The sequence below is a fragment of the Nannospalax galili genome, unplaced genomic scaffold, assembly GCF_000622305.1.
Source record: "Nannospalax galili isolate Female #2095 unplaced genomic scaffold, S.galili_v1.0 scaffold63, whole genome shotgun sequence".
NCBI classification, from domain to species: Eukaryota; Metazoa; Chordata; class Mammalia; order Rodentia; family Spalacidae; genus Nannospalax; species Nannospalax galili.
The window spans coordinates 1,596,638-1,617,823 of record NW_008355272.1 but is presented as its reverse complement, the minus strand read 5'-3'; the positions used below and the strand labels follow the sequence as shown (position 1 = coordinate 1,617,823).

Sequence of the window (21,186 nt, the reverse complement as noted above, 5' to 3'; positions counted from 1 at the left end):
GATGATAGATAGATAGATAGATAGATGATAGATGATAGATAGATAGATAGATGATAGATAGATAGATAGATAGATAGATAGATAGATAGATAGATAGATAGATGATAGATGATTGATAGATAGATAGATAGATAGATGATAGAAAGATATGGATGATGGATAGATGATAGATAATACTTAAAATTTATAAAACTAAATTATAGAATGCTCTTATGACATTTTTACTTCCACTTGGCACATCATGACAATTTCCCATCCTCAGTCACCACTGGCAGGACATGTTGCAGACACTGGACCCAGTCTCTGGCACTTCAATGTATCTGCCACTGTGATTTTAAATATTATTTATCTATTTGTTTGTCTGCTTGGTTCCTGTGTGGTATGTATGGGATGCACATGGAGGCTGGAATTCAACATCGAGTGTCTTCCATTATCATTCTCCACCTTTTTTGGAGACAGGGTCTCACTGAACCTGCCACTCAAAGCTTCAGCTATACCTGCTGGCCAGCAAGTCCCTCAGATCCATCTGTTGCGCCCCTTGAACACACACACACTGGGACTACAGGCACATGCTACCACACCTGATTCCTCACAACAGTGCTGGAGATCTGAACTCAGGTCCTCATGCTTGTGGGGTAAGCACTTTACCAACTGAGTCACCTCCCCAGTCACTAGACTATAAATTTTGGTGTTCTGAAATACATAACTGCAATTTACTAGTCATTTGTATAACCTTTCAAAAAAATGTTTTTATCCAAAATCCAAATTATCATTACCTGGGCGAATTGCTGCTTTTTCCTAAGATAAATTCTTTGGAGAGAATGACAGTTGCATTTTCCTGCAAGTTCTGTTTATCTGGTGGGCCACCACCCAAGCCATATGTCTGTCACCCCTGCATCAAAGGGGCTTATTCTGACTAGAAGAGGAAACACAGACCCTCAAGTCCACCAGGACAGGCAGCAGGTGCCACTCAGCTTCCAGCCACCACCACCTGCTCCCCCTCCACTTTCTCAATCCCCAGAGCTGGGAGTCATCTGCAAGCCCAGCTGTAGCTCCAGATGGGACAGGACCAATGAAAAGGACACCATTACTCCAGCCATGGAGGGACAAAGATCCGGGCACACAGCTTCTCCTCTCTGGTGAAACGGCTTGCTTCTTTTCACATATATAGAGTGAGCCAGGCAGAGAACAGAGCTGGTCTTGCACATACAGGTACCTGAAGACCCAGGGAGAGGCTGTCTGGCCCCACAGATGGAGCTGTGAGAACACAGTGGCCTAGATATTATTTTCTGTGAGCCTTCTGGGATGAGGCAGATGCAGAGGGAAAGGGGGCAAAAAACAAGACTAAAAGTGCCAGCCAGACCCCCTCTGCCTCCAGAAGACCTACTCTCCCCAAGCCTGCCAGCTTCGAGGCAGATTCCGTCCTATGTAATCCCTAAGGCCAAGGCTCAGCTCTTTCTTTTAAAAAACACTTTTAAAAGAAAAATTTTAAACTAATTTATATGGGGGGGTATTCTACTTGCTGTGGTGCGTGTGGCAGTCAAAGGATAACTTGCGGGAGTTGGTTCTCTTCCACATGTGGATTTTGAGGATTGAACTTAGGTGGTAAGGTTTGGCTTGGCTGCAGGCACTTTGACCTGCTGAGCCATCTCACCAATCCCCAGCATTTTCTTCCAGAGAGGAGCCAAGGGAGAAGGCAGGCAGCACCACTCTGGAGAATAATCAGGAGACATCTTTCAAAATGACACGTGCCCTCTGCCCCAACATTTCCACTCCTAGGAGTCTGCCTTTGGTGCACTTGGACGTAAGTTCCATGATAGCCTGACTGCAAAAGGCTGGAGCAGCCACCATGCTCATGAATGAGGGCTCTGGCAACTATACTTTTATGCTGTAGTATAGAAGCCATGTGACTAGCTTCAGGTGCTAAAATGAGAAGAGCTGAGCACAGGATGTGGGGAAAACCAGGCTCCTTGTTCTCACACACATGCCCCTTAATACAAATACGGACTCTGGCAGACTGCTAAGAACGGCTTCCCAATTTTCACTGCTCGAGCCTTTGAACTGGGCAACCCTGTGTGAGACGCAGTATTACTTTCAAGCTTGCTGTCTGTGAGCTTCTGCCTACCTGTGTGCCAAGAGCTTTACATCCACCTGTTCTCACTGAATCCTGTCAACACACCGTATCTCTGTCCTGAGTGTACAGAACAGCAAACAGAGGCTCCAAGATAACTAACATGCAGACATTCATTGTTTGGATGGGGCCAGCCTGGGACCCCCAAACCCCATGTGTCAGCACTGCCACCTCTAAGCTGTGAGACCTGTTCCTATTCACATTCTCACAGCTTTGATTTTCTTACCTCTGCTGTAAAATGGGCCTGACAACAACCACATCAGCCCCAAACAATTGGGAAATAAGTGCAGAATGCTGGACACCGGGCCTGATACCATTTCTGCTTTGTGGGCAGGGACTTCAGGGAACAGTCATTCTCAGAATCTTTTTATAATTTAAAAATGACTGAGGAGGGTCTGGGCATGCATGGTGGTGTACATTTTTAATTCTAGCACTTAGAGGTAGAAGCTGGCAGATCTCTTGAGATAGAAGCCAGACTGGTCAACATATTGAGTCCCCGGCCAGTTGGGGCTATAGGACTCTAGGCCATATCTCAAATAAATAAACAGATAAATAAATAAACAAACAGGGGCTGGGAAGATGGCTCAATCTGTAAAGTACTAGACGCACAAATATGAGGATGTGAGTTTGATTGCAACCACATTAAAAAGTTAGGCATGGTGAGCAAAAACAGGTGGATCCCCGGAGCTTGCTGGTGAGCCAGCCTAGCTAATCAGTGAGCCTAAGATTCCAGTTAGAGACCCTACCTCAAAAATCAAGGTGCACAGTTCCTGAGGAGCAGCATCTGAGGATGCACCCACACACCTACCACACAAGAACAAACTAGGTTATATAGGCATAGAGCTGCTTTTCATAAATCAATTTGCCACCCTTCCCCTTTTTTAAATACAGCAATACTGGCTGAAATCTCTTATCTGCTTTAGCCTTCAATCTGCTAAGATATATGGTTCTGATTATAGACTATGAAGGAAGGCCAGGCTCACGAGATAGAGCCATTTTAGATAATGGTAGCCACTCTTGTCTCTTGTGATACTAAAACTTTATCAGCTGCGGTTTCTTTCCAGTTCACTGAGGTATGGAATCCGAGCCTTATCAATGAACTTTTGTACTCTGCCACATTCCCAACCTGAACCTTGAAAGGATCATTTACCCAGGCTTGGTTTTGTAACGTGCTGCCTGCATCACTTGGAAAACACGGGTTCACTGAGTTACGCACTCAGGAAAAGATGAACAAGACAGATGACATCTTAGTATTACTGTGAAAACTGTTTTGACATAGGGGCCCCAACGGAGCTTCACTGTGACAATGGTTTGCAGAACTTCTCCACATTAACCATGCTTTCTCTTAGAAACTTAGAGAAACTTCTCCCAGGAAGTATGGGGGATACACCCAGGATCTGACTCCAGCCAATATTCTAGGTCAGACGACCTAGTACCTCACATACCCTAGCACTGCTACCTGTGAGCTAGGAAACCTGTGCCTCACACTCCCATTCCACCCCCTCCTCAGACTGCAGTGCCTTGCTGGGCTGCAGGGGCAGGGGCCAGTGCCCTCTGACCCCCACCTGGGTGCTGCTCCCCTGCCACCATCAGAAGCTTCTCTCACCACAGGACCACGTGCCTCTCCTCCCAAATGACAGGTCCCAGTCATCTGCCAGGGGCAGGGCTTCCCACAGCAAAGTACAGGGGCTGTGCGTGGGCATGCAGCTGATAATTCCCAGTCTCTTGAAATTATATATGTATGAATATTTATAGCAAACACATGGGTATCCTAAAATAACTACTCACTCCTGGTTACTTTTTAACATGTCTACCAACCTCTCCTGCTCAAAAGCCTTCAATGAGCTTGCTTGTCCAATTATTGTTCAGCCTGTCCCCTTCCCCTCTAGGTCTATAGCCCAGCCCAGTCCTTTCCCCCAACGCATCCTCCCAGCTCAACTCTCCTCCCTCCACAATCCCTCTGTTACTCCCTCACTGGGCTTCTCATATGTTCAGCCTGAAAAACGCACCAAATACACATAGTCAATGTTGAGAAAATCGGTGCAACAAGTATTTCCAGGCATTCACTGTGCCCACCTGTCCTGTCTTGGAGCGAACACTGGAACAGTCTTTGCTCTTCTGGAGTGGCACTGTAACTTGCTGCATTCTCGTGCAGACCACTGCCTACGGTGCTCTTATCTACATCTGCACCTCCCCAAGGGCAGGATTCTGTGCCCTCATCTCTCCCTAGAACATACTACATGCTCATTCAGTTCCATGCAGTGGAAAGTGGACTATCATGCCATGCACTGGGGTAAGAATGAAGACACTGGAGACTGCTAAATCCACATGACAGGTTCCCAGTGTTGCCATACTACCTGAGTAAAATCCATATGATTCATGTTTAAACATTTCACGCCAGGCAGCTCACTCCTATAATCCCAGCATTTAAGAGGCTGAGGCAAGAGAATCACCTGAGTTTCAGGTCAGCCTGGGATACATAGTGCACTTCAGGCCAGCCTGGGCTTAGAGTGAATCTCTACTTATAACCAAAACAAAACAAAAATGAACATTCGATTCTAACTGGGGAAGTCACATTCAGCATGGTCCATAAGTCACACAGTCTAGATAGGGATGGCAATCTCAGAAGTACAACAGGATGGTTGGGTGATGAGTGTGCCTGGTTCCAAATCACAGGCTGGCCTAGGTTTCCTCATCTGGAAAATGGTAGCAAAATAACTGTCCCTACCTTGAGGTATGTTTAAATGAAAGCACACATATCAAGAACCAAGCAGTGGGACACAAAACTCGCTCAGTTCATGACTGCTGCTGTCACTGACACTGTCCTCAATATATCATCAGCATGAGCCCAGGGCAGGCAGAATTCCAAGAAGGGACCCTTGGTTCCTACCTGTGATCTTATTCCTGTGAAGTGACATTATATGGCAAAGGGGGTTACAGATGAAATTATACGCTACAGATGTAACTAACGATTGCCCTGGGCTGAGGAGATAGCTCAATGCTTGCCATGTAAGCATGAGGACCCAAGTTAGATCCCCAGAACCCATTTAAAAAAGCCAGGTGGGGGAGGCACACTTAGAATCCCAGCACTGGGGAGGCAGACAGGTAGAACCCTGGGGTTCACCAGCCAGTCAGCCTAGTCTACTTGGTGAGCTTCAGGCCACCCAGAAACCCTGTTTCAAAAACACAGCGTAGATACTGTCTAAGGAATGACACCCACAATTAACTTCTGGCCTCCATATGCAACTACAAGATGTGCCCTCTTTTAAAAATGAGCAGCTAGGGGGCTGGAGAGATGGGTCAGCGGTTAAGAGCACTGACTATTCTTGCAGAGGACCCGGGTTCAATTCCCAGCACCCACAGGGCAACTACAAACCATCCTTAACCAGTTCCAGGGGAATCCAAAGCCCTCTTCTGACCTCTGCGGCATTGCACAACATGGGTGCACTCACATACATGGAGGCAATACACTCATATACATAAAATAAAAATAAATAAAATATTAAAAAAATAAAAAAAAAAGAATGAGCAACTAAACGGGTGGGCTTGACCCAATCAATGAACCCCGGTCTGGGGAGATGAGATTGCTCTCAGTCAGTAAAGTGCTTGCTCCACAAGCACCAGGACTTGAGTTCAATCCCCCGAACTTAGAGACTAGGCACAGTAAGTGACCAACAAAAACCAGGAGTGGTGGCCCCACCTGTAATTCTAAAACTTGGGAGGCTGAGGCAGGAAGACCACTAGTTTGAGGCCAGCCTGGGCCATAACACCCAGCAAAACTTATCAATTATTTTTGGAGTTTTCTACTTAATGTTTTCAGACCAGGTAACCATGGATAGCTAACTGAAATTGCAGAAAGTGAAGTTGCAGACAAGGCAGGCCACCAGTGGAAGCCCCACTAGGCCTCTAACCAGAAGCAAAGCAGGCTCCTTTCTAAAGGTTAAGGGACAACACACACTTTGCGAGATCTTTAGCTGCTGGGTGTGTGTGGCTAGGCAGGGCTTCTTATTTATCTCTGTCCCTGGCACTTAGCAGGGTCAAATAAGAGCTCAGTAATTTCATTTAATAAAGCTCCAGCTTCCTGTCTCCCAGCCTTGCTCCACAGCTGCATGACTGGTCAATTGTGAGGTATTTTAGGTGCAATTGTCTAGGCAAACTAAGTGAGGACTCTTTGGGACCTCAAAGAAAACTTCGGGGCTGGGGATGCAGCCAGTTGGTAGTGTTTGCCTACCATGCACGAAGCCCAGGGTTAGAGCCCCAGCACTGCACAAATGGGGCATGGTGCCACATACCTTTAATCTCAGCACTTGGAGGTGAAGGCGATAGGAAATTCAAGGTCATCCTCAACTGTAGAGTGTGTTAGTCTGAGACCAGCCTGGGCTGCATAAGACCCAATCTCAAAAAAGAAAAGAAACTTCAGGCACAAGCAGCAGTTGAGGAGGCTCCTGCAACCAGGGCAGGTGTGTGCCCACGTACAGACGTGCCTTGCTTTACATATCAAGTGACCAGTATGTAGTGGCTCTGCCTCAGATGGTGACAGCCTCGCTGGCCAGCCAAACCCTGACATTTTGCTTTTAATTGTATCTTTTGGTATAAAGTCCTGGGTAGATTGGTAAAAATAGCAACTGCAACTTCCTGCAACACAGATACCCCAGTGGGTACTGGGGCCTGAGAGGGAAGCCTGGTGATTCAGCTATGCTCCACTCTATGCCACACCTGCCTGAAATTGAGTTTAGGTTGGCAGTAGGCCAGGGCCTAGGTGGGACAGCCCCCTCAAAACCAGCTCTGGGGTGGGATGCTCTCTTACTTCTTTCCCAAACAAACTAAGAAAGGAGAAGGGTTCCACGTACAAAACTGCCTTCAGTCTCCTCCCTTCACAAACAAAAGAACATTTGAAGAGGCCTCCTACTAGAGCCCTTTGGAGGCCCCACTGTTGCCTCTGTTGCCTCCCTGGTCCCCCTTTCATGTTGGTGGCTCTAACATGTACTCTCTCTGGGGTGCAGTTCTAAGTGGTCCTAGGACAGTGATCACTGTGAGACTGGGTGCTGCTTCTGAAGGGTGGGAGTACAAGCCCTCCCAGAGTGACAGGAGAGCCTGGCCCAGTGGCCCAGCATTGAGTTCCAGCAGGGATGGGCTTTTCCACCACAGAGGGCCCAGGACATAGCCTGGCCATTCTGACATCTCAGTCACAGGGTCTGGCCGCCAGGGGATCACATGTAGGACCTGGTTTTCTACAATCCCAAGAACTGGCTCTCGATCTCTCCTAGTCTCCACTCCCCACACTTCCTGCCAGTCAAGTACAAGGACCCCTGTGGTAGATCTCTGGCTTCTTTTAAAGCAATTTGTTACAGAAAAACAGACAAAGAACCTCAAGGTAAGAAACATGCAACTCACAAAGATTGAAGCTAAAGCCCAAGGCCTCTGTTGACAGGTACCAGGGTTCAGTCAGCACCGATGCCCTTCCAAGCATTTCCATAGGCAAGTGAAAGAGCTGGCTCTGTCCTGCCAGCTCAATGTTTTACCTGGGTAGGTGGCCCAGCCCCATGAGGCACCCTCAAACCCAGCCAACCTTCTCTCAGGCCACCTGCACTTCGCCTAGGTGACTGCACCTGACTGTCCTGAGATGCTGTTTGAGGCACTCATTCAATACTCCAGCCTTCAAATCTTGGTTCCCAACAATAGAAAGCACACCCCCTGACATTTGCAGAGTTTCCGAGCCAGGAAAAGAACTTCCAGAAGGCTTCCTGTGCAAGGCATACTGCAGTGAGCAGCTGGCAGGGCTGGGCAGGGAGGGATTAGAGGGCCTCATATCACAGATGAGCACATACAACCAAGAGCTTCACTCAATCCCCAGCTGAGGCCAGAGACCAACAGGAGGCAGAACCAGCACTGGCTAAACCTTGATCTTCTAGAAAAACAGAGGTGGATTAGAGTCCAAAGAAAAGCCTGAATAAACTGGATCACTGGCCTTATTATTTTTTTAAAGGAATAATGAGACTGGCTCCATCATCAGCTAAACTTAAAAATATAGATATCAAGGATGGAAGTAAAAATATGAAGAAATTGCCACTTGGACATTATCACTGGTGGGAAAATAAGTATTTATGAAAGGCGTTTGGCTTTAATAATAAAAATCTGAAACAGTCATACCTGATCATAAGGATCCATGATCACAGGCTTCTATGACTTCACTGAACATATAGGCACCACCCAAATGTCTCTCATTAGGAAACAATGGGATGAAGGCTAGTGGTCTGGCCACAGTAAGGATGGAATAGTATGTGGCTGTGAAAAGGGAAAGAACTTCTCCATACACTAGGTGATAGAAATTGTTAGAGTACTTAATAGGATCCAACTATAGAAAATCAAAATCCATACATAATCTCTATCTGTGGACACACACTAAGGAGGAGGCATATTTTCAGCATGTGTTTGTTTGTTTCTGTACTGTTCATTTATACAGGGAATCTGTCAATATATTTAGATTTAATGGAAAAAAATCTAAAGGCACAATATTTTCCTTAGTCTCCTCAGCCTACTCAGCCCCCCTGCTGAAGCCTGGCCCTGTGCCCACTCCTCTCCAGCCTGTGCCACACCCCAGACTTTGCACTCACTACCTCCTCAATCCTCTTGTCTAAGTAGATGCTCCTTACCCTGTTCCTTTCCTCATATCTCTGCATCCCCTTCCCTGCACCCCTTCTCATGGCTGCTGCATGTAATGGGTCTACCAGCTGTCTGCCTCCCCCAGCTGAGTGGGGGCTCCAGGAGCATGGGCCTCACCTTGGACTCTGCATTCCGGGGCCTGGCAGAGGACACATGACAAGACATATCCATTGGACAAGACATATCCACTGTCCAGCAATGTCTACTTGCTCACCTCTTCAATATGGAAACTGAGGCACAATGACTGTGCTGAGCTCAAAAGTAAACTCTCTTTGAGCTTGCCTCTCTTCCCCAGTGTTCAAGCCAAGGCAAGCCGTTCAGAAGGAGTCAGGTAAATGTTGGTCTCATGAATAGAACAGCAAACCTTTCTCCTTCAGATTCCCAAGGCTGTGAATTCACAACAGAGGCATTCATGGGTAAAGGGACTCACTGCCCAAAGTCTCACAGGTCCAGTTGAACTTAAACTCTGGACTCTGGGTACTATCATCATGGCTTTCTAGAAAGAGCTCCTTGCCTACTGGTCCTCACTCCTATCCATACAAATTGGCCTGGCTACCTCAAACATGGCAAGCAGCTCATCTTGGAGTCTGAACAAGGAAAGAATCTCCTATCTTAATTAGAAAATTAATTCCACTTGGCCTAGATTGATCTTCAGTCAGCCCCTCCTTGGGGGTCCAACAGAAACAGGCAGAAAATAAGCAAGACTGTTGGTTTCATGTCTTACTCCTGCTGGCAGGCTTACACTGAAAGCCTCTGCTCTGGCAGAGGTGGGTGGGACAGCGAAGGTGGATGTGGTCCTCAGGCAGCAGCCATCGTTTTCCCACAGCCCTGCTCAGTGGGAGGAGCCACCCAACTGGTCTTACAGGCACCTCCTTGCCAAAGCCTCGCACTTAACCTCCTGTTCTTGCCCACCCTCCCAGGCTCCCTCATAATCCCTCCTGCTCCTCTGGGCTTTTTGTCCATCATGCCTCTAAGAAGTCAGCTTGGCTCTGTGCCTAGAGGACATCCCAAAGGCTAGGTCTCAACCCATCCATTAGAAAGGTGGGGGGGGTCACCCTAAGTGTTCCCATACTTGCTGCCCAGTTAATCTGCCCAGGAGCAGCCAGGGACACCTTGGAAATGAGTCATCCACAAACCACCTTCCTCTGAGCCCATGCCTGCTCCCTTGGGCCCAGACTGGTGCTTCCCCGATCCAGTTCCACAGGCATAGTGTGGACCCAAACTGAGAGGCAATTAGAGAACTGAGGGGGTGGACGGGAGAAGAGCTCTGTGCTCTGGAGTAACCAGCAGGAACAGGCTCAGTCTCCACTCATCGAGATAAGGAAGCTGAGAGCTTGCTCTTGCACCTCTTTTTCTACAAGTGGAAAAACAATGGTCTAGACGGGGAAAATAACCTGTCCCAAGTTATTGTCTCAATAACAAGGCCCACAGCACGCATCAAAGGCAGAGCTGGAACCGTAACCCACCAACTCCTGACTTCAGACTCCTGTTTCAGTCTTCCATTGGCTGACTTTCAAACCCTTCCTGCCCACATCGGCAACACCCAAGTCTTATAAAACTGCTTAACATCAGAACTTGCAAGAACCTTTGAGATGTTGCAGCAAGATATTTGACAGAACACTGCAGAAGAGCAGCTACCCATTTTCTAGAAGAGTCACCTGAAGCTCACAGCAGCAAGGGATCCACATATACAGGCACACAGCCTGGACTCCCACATAAGTGTTCTTTCTGTCAACAGGTTCCAGGTCTGAGGGAATCCTACTGCGAGATGGTGAAGAGAGAAGTGGCCTGGGGCCTTGTTTGCACTGAAATATGGTGGCCTTACACAGGCTCCATGTGGAACTCAGGTGGCAGATCACTGGGGAAAGAATCGCTACGAAGTTTTAGTATTTGTAGAAAGTATGGCACAATTTCCCAGTTAAATTGGATTTCTGAGATCACAGAGCTGCTATTTTTTTTTTTTTCTTTTTTTGAGATAGGACCTCATGTAACCCAGGCCTTATACTTGGTATGTAGCCAAAAGATGACCTTAAACTCCTGATCCTCCTGCCTCTATCTCTCCAGTGCTGGGAGTACAGGCATGTGCCACCAGGCTTGGTTTTATGCAGTGCTGGGGATTGAACCCAGGGCTTTGCCCATGTTAAACAAACATTCTATCAACTGAGCTAATCTCGGCCCACAGAACAGACACTATAAAAAACAGGTCAATAAACCACATATAGCCTGCCCTTTATCATGCAAAAGAGCACCTAGACAGGACTAGGGGAAAAAGGCTTAAGAGAAAGAAAGAGGCAAGAGAGGGAGGGGAAAGGGATCACAGAGAGGGTCGTAAATTGGTGGTAAAAGCAACAAGCATCCCACCTCCATCCTGTGCCAGGAGGATGAACAAAGGGAAAGGGAACTGTTCATGACCAGTGCCCACTCAATGCCAGACACCATTCTAGTAGATTCTACACTGTAAGGTATTCCATCTTCACAATATCCCTGAAGATAGCCTTTGAACCCCAGTGCAGCCAGAGCCTGAGCTCCTTCCATTGACTACTGAAAGGACTTAAGGGGGAGTTCTCCCAAAGCCCCTTTCTGCCCCTCTTACCCTGTCAGTACCTGCTGTCATGCCCTAACAGCCCCTGAGAAACCTGGCAAGGTGACAGCTTTAGGCATATTTAGAACTGGTAGGGGGACAGGGCTGCTGGAGGGGGTGGGGGATGAGGCTGCCTAGCAAAGGGGGTGAAGTGTGGGGTGGGAGTCAGATAGAGGCAGACTGCTAAGTCCTGCTAGGATGCTGTGACTAAAAGCAGTGAATACTTAAGTTCCACCTCTTCCTGCCCCTCCCCCCAAGAGTTCCCACTGTTTCCTGACTGGTGAAAATGCTTCACTAGCACAGATCAGCTGAGGCAATTAAATTATGAAATTTACCACATTAGATGAAAACCAGAATCTCAATCAGCCAATTCATTTGCGGTGGGCCACTGTTTGCTAGTGCCAACTCCACAAGTCTCCAGCCCCGCCAGCCAGGACACACCTGCACTGCTGACTTGGAAAGGGCTCAGAGCTCAAGCAATAAGCTGGCCAGCAGGATCAGTCTTCCCAGGACCCCCTGAAAAGAGAGGGTGCAGATAGAATCTGGACTGCTGCCCATGCTGACAAGACTAGCATGGCTGAGAATGAACCTCTGGGTCACCTCCTACATGCCTTCTCCCTGACCTCACCTGTGCCTGGGGCCAGCATGCACCAGAAGGGGCTCTGGAAGGGCAGAGGGTGGATGAGTGGCAAGACAGAAGGCTGCGGTCCAGGATCTGGCACCTGAGCTGTAGCAGGTCTTTGTTATCCAGGCATCCTCTTCCCTGGCCTTCACCACTTAGGCCCCTCCTCTCCATCCCCTCAGTTTCCCCTTGCTGTCCTACTCACTGGGGCTCTCTGCACACTGTGATGTGTCAAGGCCCTTAATCCATGTGCCAGCACCCCCTTTGTCTAGAGAGTCTTTCATGGCAGAGTCCCCAGTCAAGTCTGCTCAAACAACAAACCAATGATTGAATGAGCACCTAAAACCACCTACTGATAACATGTGCACTCCTCCCAGGCCCACCCCTCCCTCTAAGTGACAGGAAAAGGGAAGGTTGTTTTCACTGCAGACCACAGTCCCTGTGCAGGGTCCTCTCTCTCTTTTCTTCCTACTCTTCTCTCACACTGGTGCCCACAGGCTTAAAAAGTCATCAGTGGGCACTGGGCCACTGACGCTGCCCCCACTCTGGAGCATGCAACTTGCCCACAGCTCTCTCTGCACTACACATGTGCAGCATGTGAGCTCAGCTGTGGCCGCAGACCCAGGACAAAGGTTTCTTCTATCTCTCTCTATATTCCTTTTAAACAACCTCCCTGCAGTCACTTGCTGATAAGTGACTAAAAACTGAAATATTAACTGAGGGGCATGAGGCAAAACTGACTCTCCCAGCCTCTACAGGCACAGCCTGTGAATTCAAGCACCCCTGTCTCGGAAGGGCTGAATCTACCCCAGGGTGAGGAGGTGTCCTTCTCCTCCCCAGACCGCAAACACAAGCCTTTACCAACATTCCCCTGAAATCCTCACAGCACAACTGTGCCACCTATGAAAGGCGAAAGTGAGGCCTAGCGTTCCAGAGGGCCAAGTGCCAAAGCCCAGCCACCAGAGACTGGTGCCACTGGCAGTTTCCCTTCCTCCCTGTCCACTGCCAGGCTAGAGTGAAAGCGAATGGCCCAGGCAATCTGGCATACACTGCCCTGCCTCAGCAGGGAGTATACCAAAGCCCAGTGAGCCTGGGCCATAGCAACTGGGACTCAGCAGGGCTCCCCAACTTCCAGATGAACTGGAAGGGGCCTGGTGTCGAACCCCCTACCACAACTTCCTGTGGTCAGGTCTCTACAGAAATAGAGAGAGAGAGAGAGAGAGAGAGAGAGAGAGAGAGAGAGAGAGAGAGAAAGTATCTTTGCTTAAAACCAGGTTCCCCAACAGCAAAGGACAACGGGTCAGGCGGGGGCCTGAGGAGTTCGGAGGCAGGGCAAGGTGTGGGAGGAGGAAGGTCCAGCTAGAGGTGCTTGGTATGGCCCCGCCAGGTTGGCCACCACCTGGGTGGGTAGGTGGGTGTGACTCCAGGAGTTAGATCTTTTCTTCCCGCTCCTAGCTGCCTAGCCAAGAGGTGCATTCTCCCCTTGTTTAAGCCCTCCGCCCTCCTCGGCGCCGAGAGCGCAGAGACCTCGGCTCGGCCGGGGCTCAAAGCAGCGCCGCTCACATCCTCGAAGACCAGCTACATCCTCTTTCTAGGATCAATAGTAATTTTTTAAAAAGAGAGTCTGCGGACTCAATGAATCAACCACTCCCAGGGGAAGAGAAGCAGCTCCCGCGCGCAACATCCATTTGCAAAACAATTCATTCCCTCGCCCGCGGCTCGCAGGGAGCCCCGCTGTCCCCGGACAGGCGGAGGGCAGCCCGTGCGCGGCCCCGGCAGTCCCCCATTGTCCCGGATCGTGTGGCCGGGGACCCCGCTGCAGACGCTCGGGCCGGCGGAGGCGCACTGTGCCGGGCGCAGCTCGCGTCGGGTAGGGGTGACAGTCCCCGCGCGGCCGCCCCAGCCCCGAGGACAGCGCCCCCGGCCGGCCCGGTCCCGCCCCCGCACTCACTGTGCCGGGCGCCGCCGCCCCTCGTACTCCGCAGCCGCCACGGGTACCTAGACCGGCTCGCCACAGCCACGGACGCACTGCGGGTGCCGACCCGCAAAGGCGCCGCCAACAAACTAGTTTCTCAGGCCTTCCCGCCCCGCCTCCCAGCCCGAAGCCTAGCAGCCAATCAGAGGCTGCGCCTCTATGACAGATGGGCGGATGAGCCCATAGTACGTCCTCAAGAGCAGAAAGGGGTTGGCGGCCAGGCCGAGCCGGTACAGCTCCGGAGGGGAGAGGAAAGGACTTCCACCAGATTCTTAAAGCGACAGGCGCCTGCTCGCCCTGGTGGGCAGACTTTGGGGAGAAAAAAAAAAAAAACCACACAAAGAAACCGCGACAGTGTTCTAGAGCTTTCCTGAGCACGGATTACACATGCCTCCTCCTGTTCTCGAATTGCAAGCGTTGTAGGTCTCTTTGCAGAGTTACAATTTAATTGTCCCAGGGTTAAGGAAATCCTTTTTTCTACTCTGGGATTATTTCAATGTTGGGGAAATTCTGCTGCCACCAATATTCATCTGTACTTGAAATCCTTATATTTCAGGGGAAAGGATGTGCTTCAGCTGTCCTGTGCAGTTTATTACTAAACTTATAAATCAGACTTCAATCAAATATCCATTCGCCAACCCATACATTAATTCATTTTAGGAAGGATTACTAGAATTCTTTGCCACTGTGTGGGTCTCCGAAGGGTGTGTGTGTGTGTGTGTGTGTGTGTGTGTGCGCGCGCGCGCTATACTTCCAACACTTTATAATCTGGGCTTATTCATTCTACCATTTCGGCTTGCCGAGTTGTCCAATCTCACTTGTAAAATGACAGGTGCAAACTCCTCACAGAATTATTTAGAGGATCAAAGGAGACAAATTCCTGGATCAAATAAGTGTCCAATAAATGCCCTTTCTTAACCCCTCCCACTGAAAATCAATAATTCAGGCAACTCACTTAAGGGTACAAAGAACCCTAGTTAAGAGAGTGATAAAGCACCACAGAGGCACAAAAGGGGTGGGAGAATTTTCAGGAAGCAGAGGTGGCACTCAGGATAAATAGTGCCAGGGAGGTCTGTGGACAAGGGGAGGTGCAAAACATTTGGAAGACAAGTAGCAGGGTGACTGGTGGAGCATGGAAAATAGAGCCCACGTGCAGACAGCTGCTTACACTGGTAGCAAAAATCCTTGCTTCCTCCGTGGGATTTGGGGTGGGGGTAGGAGCAAGTAGCCTGAAGTCCAGATTTGAACCTCAGCCTGTCTTTGAAGAGCTGTGTAGGACTGTAGGCAGGTGCCCTGATTCTGAATGACTGCTTCCTACAGGCAAAGGAAGGATTTTCAAACCTTTCCCACAGGATTATTGTAAAGATTAAAGACCTGACAGCCAGCAAATACTCAGTAAAGTGTCTCCATTTGGCCCAGATCTGGAGACATTTAAGACAGGAGGGTTCTAATATTTAAGAGGAAGGCTGGTCAGAGGTGATCAGCTGGCCAAATGTGCTGTTAAGGAATCTTCTAAAGGGAAAAGGCAGCATCAAAATAATAGTTCCATTAAATAAATGACAGCTTGCATTTATAGTTTTAGTGCCCTGCCAATTTTCTCCAGTTATGGTATTTATGTAATTATTGGTTGGATGGAGCTTCCCATGCAAAATCGATTCCCAGCAAGTTCATAACTTATGGCTCCTTACAGTTCTCTATGAAGTCCTACATGCCAACCATCTAAAATCTGGCCCACATTGCCATTTCCCCCTCTTCAACTCTGACGCTTAAATTAGGTAGTGGCATATATTAAAATCAAATATAGCGGATGGAACGAAATCAGAGCAAGAACACATGTTGAGTTATTGAATTTAGATAAGAGCCAAAGGCAAAGGGAGAGATGAAGCCTGCTTTGCCTTCTGCTTCAGTCCTCACATGGAACCTAGAGCACCCTACTGTCAATGCCCCTGCCCACCAGTCCTGCCCAGTACACAAGGAGTTCTGGTGGTGCAGGGCTCACCCCAGTTATTTCAGAATCCTTGGTGCTACACAAAAGTTGTGTTGCCACTTCTGAAGTACTACCAACAAATATCAGTTAGAAATCACTTATATTGCTTATGACAGAAAAGCCAAAATTGACTGTGACATAAATAAGGTAAAAGTTTGTTTCTTCAAGAGCAGCTAGGAAATGTCAACTTTTATTTTATTTAACTTTATTTTTAGACAGGGTTTCACTGTAGCCCCAGCTTGCCTTCACTATATTCTCTTGATCTCACAGAGATCCACCTGCCTCTGCCTCCTGAGTGCTGAGATCAAAGGCATGTGCCACCACACCTGGCAAATGTTGACTTTTATGTTAAATGTTCTGCCTCCCCAAACAAAGTCAGGGTTTTGTTAATATGGAAGATGGGAGGACAAGTGCCTGGTATCAACCAACAGTCCTCCCCCACCCCCACTAGGATTGCCATCTATCCAGTGTTTCAGGTGGTCCACAGTCTAAATTTAGTCTTAACAGTTCTGGGATTAGGCAGGGGTGATAGATCAGTCAGCAAACTGCTTGCCTTGCAAGCAAAAGGACCTTAGTTTAATCCCCAAAAATCACACACACACATACACACACACACACTCAAAATGTTAGACGTGGTAGTATACTTTAGCCCCAGGTGGAGGCAGGAGGATCACTGAGGTTTGATGGCCAGCCAGCCTAGCCGAAGTATTTAGCTCCAGGTCCATGAGAGACCCTGTCTCAAAGGAAGTGGCTGGAGTTCCTGGGGGTGGCCCATGAGGCTGTCCTCTGGCTTCCACAAGCACACGTACAAATGTCCATGGGCACCAACACACACATTAACACACGCGCACATGCGTAAAAAATACCAGATGATGATGTGTAAGAATCTCCTAAGCTCTCTGGATGTTTATTTCTATCTCTTCTGCTGATTCCTCTCGTTTTTCATACTTTCAAATAGTGGAATATGCAGGAAGCAAGTGCAGATGGATGGGAAGGTCTTGTCCTTACAACATCCACACTGTGTGATTTCATGCAGGCACAGCACGGTGTTCTTATAAGCACGGGAAGTTCCCACATTCATTCCTGACTTTCCCATGAGTTCCAGGTCCAAAGGGCAGTAGTTGCTTCCTTATCTCCATCTTGACAACAACTGTAGACGCCTCGGCCTGCCCTCTGAGCACCTAATACACTACTCTTCCTGTGGGAGTCCCTGCCTCAGGAAAGCACAACTTACTCCTTCCTTTGCTGTCATGAGGACGCTCAACAACATTCTCTTGCATCCCATGTCCAAACCATCAAGCCATCAGGAACTCCTTGACAAGCATAGACACTTTGTAACTACCCTGCTACCCCAGGTGGGTCCAAACTGGCTTCTTTCTTCCTCTGGCCCTTTGTAGTTTCTGGAGCCCATGCTCAACATGGTGATCAGGAGGCTCTAGCTAGAGCACCAGCTCCTGTGTACGCCACTCTTTTTAATCCTCAAGCAGCTCCCAAGTCCCTGAGAGTGAAGACCAAGTTCTTACAATGGCCCACATCTGTCCTGATATGGCAGGGACACCCCACCCCCACATCATCTCCCACCCCTCTGCCCCTAAGTGCTTTACTGTAGACCAACTGACTTTATGCTTAGCTTGACACCAGCTGTGTGTTCATACCCCCCAGGACCTCTGCCTTTGCTGGCTCCTTCCAAGTAGCTCCTTGAGTCCCTCCTTTGATTTCTTCTGCTTTTTGTCCCAATATCACCTTGTTACTTCCTAATGTTCAAGGAGGGTCACTGTCTAGGGGTTGTGGTTGTGTTCATTTTCTCAGCCAGTTAAGGAATTAAGGGGCAGGTAGTAATATCTCTGACACAGCAGAGAGCAACAAGCAACAGACTATCAAAAAGATGAAGACTCACACCCACACAACAGAACACACAGAGAAAAGATCCCCCACCAAGAAGGGAGGAGATTCAGAGACTGAAATCCAAGACCCTCTGGAAGGGCCTGGGTTTTAAAGGGCTTTAGTGGGCACCCCTGCCTCTAATTTTGGATTGATCAACTTAAACCAAGAGGAGAAAGTTGATAGATTTATGATTTCAAATGAAGGGCCTCAGTCTTTTCTGAACTGGTCTGGATTGGTGAGACAGAAAGTGGGCCCTGATGGCTGGGGGAGGGAGGAAACCCCCAGGCCTTTGTCTAAAACCAAGAAAATATAAGTACATCATCATTATTATTCATCACTGGCCCTTTCCTTATCTATCTACCTGTCCCCAAAATACGGCTAGTCTCTTAACCTCACACATAGGCCTACCAGATGACCATGAAGTAACCACATACCCTACACCTGGCAACCCCTGACCTTTCTACAAATATCACAGCACTTACTCCACCTGATAACTCCTTACATGATAGAGATGTCAAAAACACCATGCGTGTACGTGTGCACAGTGTGCAAGAGGATACTGAAGATTTCCTGGGAAAATATAGGTTATCAGAACTACCTCAAAGACAGTACAAATAGCCTGACGACAATGAAAGGGTTTTCACCACTTAATAATACAAGGATCATTTCTCCAGGAAGAAATAGTGTGTCTAAATATGTACATATTAGGCAGCAGGACTTAAATGCATGCAGTATATACCTGAAGCTGAAGGGAGAAACAGACACACCCACAATTAGAGGTGAGGATTCCACACTCCCCACTCAGAAACTGATAGGCTTAGTAGACAGAAACTCAGAAAGAATATGAGAGATCTAGCCTAGGGAGATGACTCAGTCAAGTGCTTTCTGTACAGGCATGAGGTTCTGAGTTCAAATCCCCAGCACACATATAAAAAGTTGGGCACAACAGCACATGTCTGTAACCCCCTGTTGTGGATGGATGGAGACAGGTGGATCCCTAGAGCTCATTGGCCAGCCAGCCTAATCTAATTAGTGAGCTCCAGGTTCACCAAAGAGACCCTGTTTCAAAAGAAAAGTGGAGTGGGCCTAAGGAAGACACTCATTGTCAATCATTGGCCTACACACACACACACACACACACACACACACACACACACAGAGAGAGAGAGAGAGAGAGAGAGAGAGAGAGAGAGAGAGAGAAAATATAGAAGATCCAAGAGATCTGATCAGCGAGGAGGCTCCAGCTGACTCTGCGTATCAGCAGAAAATGCACTCTTTCACTTAAGTCCTCAGACATATTCACCAAGATGGATCATATCCCAAGCATCAAAACAGACATTATCAAATTTTAAAAGATTTGAAATTACACCATTTTTTTACTATAATGGGATCAAACTAGAAACCAATAACAGAAAGAGAATTAGAAAATCTCTAAATATGTAGGAATTAAATAACATACTTCTTAGTAGCCTATATATCAAAAAAGAAACCTTAAAAGAAACAATAATAATATACTAGTGTACATCTGGACATGGTGGCACATGCCTGTAATCCCAGCAATCAGGTGACAGACACAGGAGGACCAGGATAGTGTTCACTACATGATGAGTTTGAGGCCAGCCTGAGCTACAAGAGACCTTGTCTCAAAACAAATGAACACAGGCATGCATGTGCATATGCACTCACACGCATACAGACACACACACTACACACACACACACACACTAAATATCTGTAAGATATCTTTCAAGACAATGAAATATTAAATGTCACATAATGGGTTCATTATGAGGGTAATTAAAATTAGATCAGTTAAATTATGGGAATAAAGTAATATATTACAACATGTAAGGTGAATACAGTTAATAATTTACTGCATGCTTCAAAATGTTTGGAAAAAGAGGATTTTTGAATGCTTTCAATGCAAATGATAAGTTTTTGAAGTGGTAAGTATGCTAGCTATCCTGATTTGATTATCACACATTTTGCGGGGCGGGGGCGTCTTTTTTGAGACAGGGTCTCCTTATAGCCCCAGCTAGCCTGGAACTATGTGAACCAGGCTGGCCTTGAACTCACAGAGATCCACCTACCCCTGCCTCCTCAGTGCTGGGATTAAAGGTGTGGACTACCACACCTGGCCAGATCATCACACATTACATACATGTATCAACATCTCACATTGTATCCTATAAATATATAATTGTTATGTATCAATTTTATTAAAAAAAACACAAAAGCTCAGTTTCCTGTAAAATCTGTTGCAGGTCAAGCAGTCATCTTCATGAGGTAATGTTCAGCTTTGAAAAGAGGGTTGATTTGGGGGCACCAGTTGACATATACACAAAGGTGGGGGACAGAATCATTATGCCTCCTTCTTCCATCATTTTTCTGGTGTTTAGTTTGAACCTAGGTCCCTCCTGCAGGCTAGGGTAGTGTACTACCACGCGGCTGAGCTACAGCCCATCTAATACTAGGGCTTGTTGACCATCCTCCAAGACTGACAACTGAGAGGCTATCTGCGAATTGTCACAGATGGGCACTTGAAGTTGTCAGGATTTTTGCGTTTGAATTTCATTTTTACCCAGGAAATGGTTGAGAACCATTAGGAAGTTGAAGTCCTGCATGCATCATTGGTGTGAGATAATGTCACTGCCAATGAATAACATACACTTCTGATGATTACTGAATGAAAACACATACAATACATCAAAATATGTGAGATGCAGCCAAAGTAATGGGTCAAGGAAGACTGATGGCACTAAATACATTAGGAGGGAGTAATAGCTGATGTTCCTCAAGAGACTGGGGGAAAGAGAGCACATGAAAAAGGACGTTTGGTGAGGTCGGAGAAGGATAAGAGCAGGCAGAGGGATGCCTGTGACCAGAATGCATTATAAACATACATAAAATTGTGAAAGAAATTAATTAAAAAAGAAAATCAAAAAAGATTTTCATAGTGATACAAAAATAAGAGAACACATTGTGAAATACCTATCAGTTAAATGGAACACAAAATAAGCCGGGGGTGGTGACACATGCACATGCCTGTAGTCCCAGCACTTGCACTTGGGAGGCAGAGGCAGGTGGGTTTCTGTGTTCAAGGCCACAGTGAAAGATTTATCGTCCTCTTTTTTTTTTTTTTTTTTTTTTTTAAAAAAAAAAAAAAAAAAAAAAAAAAAAAAAAGAAAAAAAAGAACACACAAAACCCATGTCAAATGTTCATTTCTCAAGTCATACATCATAGCAAGTATGAAATAGCAGATTTCTGGAAATGGGGCTGCTGAAGATGAAACACTTCAACTGGACCAGTGTGTTGGCTCAGTCTGTAAAAGGTGCTTGCCAC

General features: G+C 47.4%; 1 protein-coding gene across 3 annotated transcripts in view; it reads right to left on the bottom strand.

Moving 5' to 3' along the window:
* The window catches only part of Klhl25 (kelch like family member 25), a 32,384-nt gene extending 18,312 nt beyond the window's left edge, over positions 1–14,072 (bottom strand). Inside the window, exon 1 of one of the 3 annotated variants that reach the window (XM_008852330.2) lies at positions 13,949–14,072. The gene's annotated coding sequence lies outside the window, so the exon portion shown is untranslated. Of the gene's footprint in view, positions 1–10,452; positions 10,796–13,948 lie in introns of those variants that run through there. The other 2 variants (XM_029555674.1, XM_029555675.1) reach the window with 2 other exon arrangements.
* Positions 14,073–21,186: the final 7,114 nt, after the last annotated feature.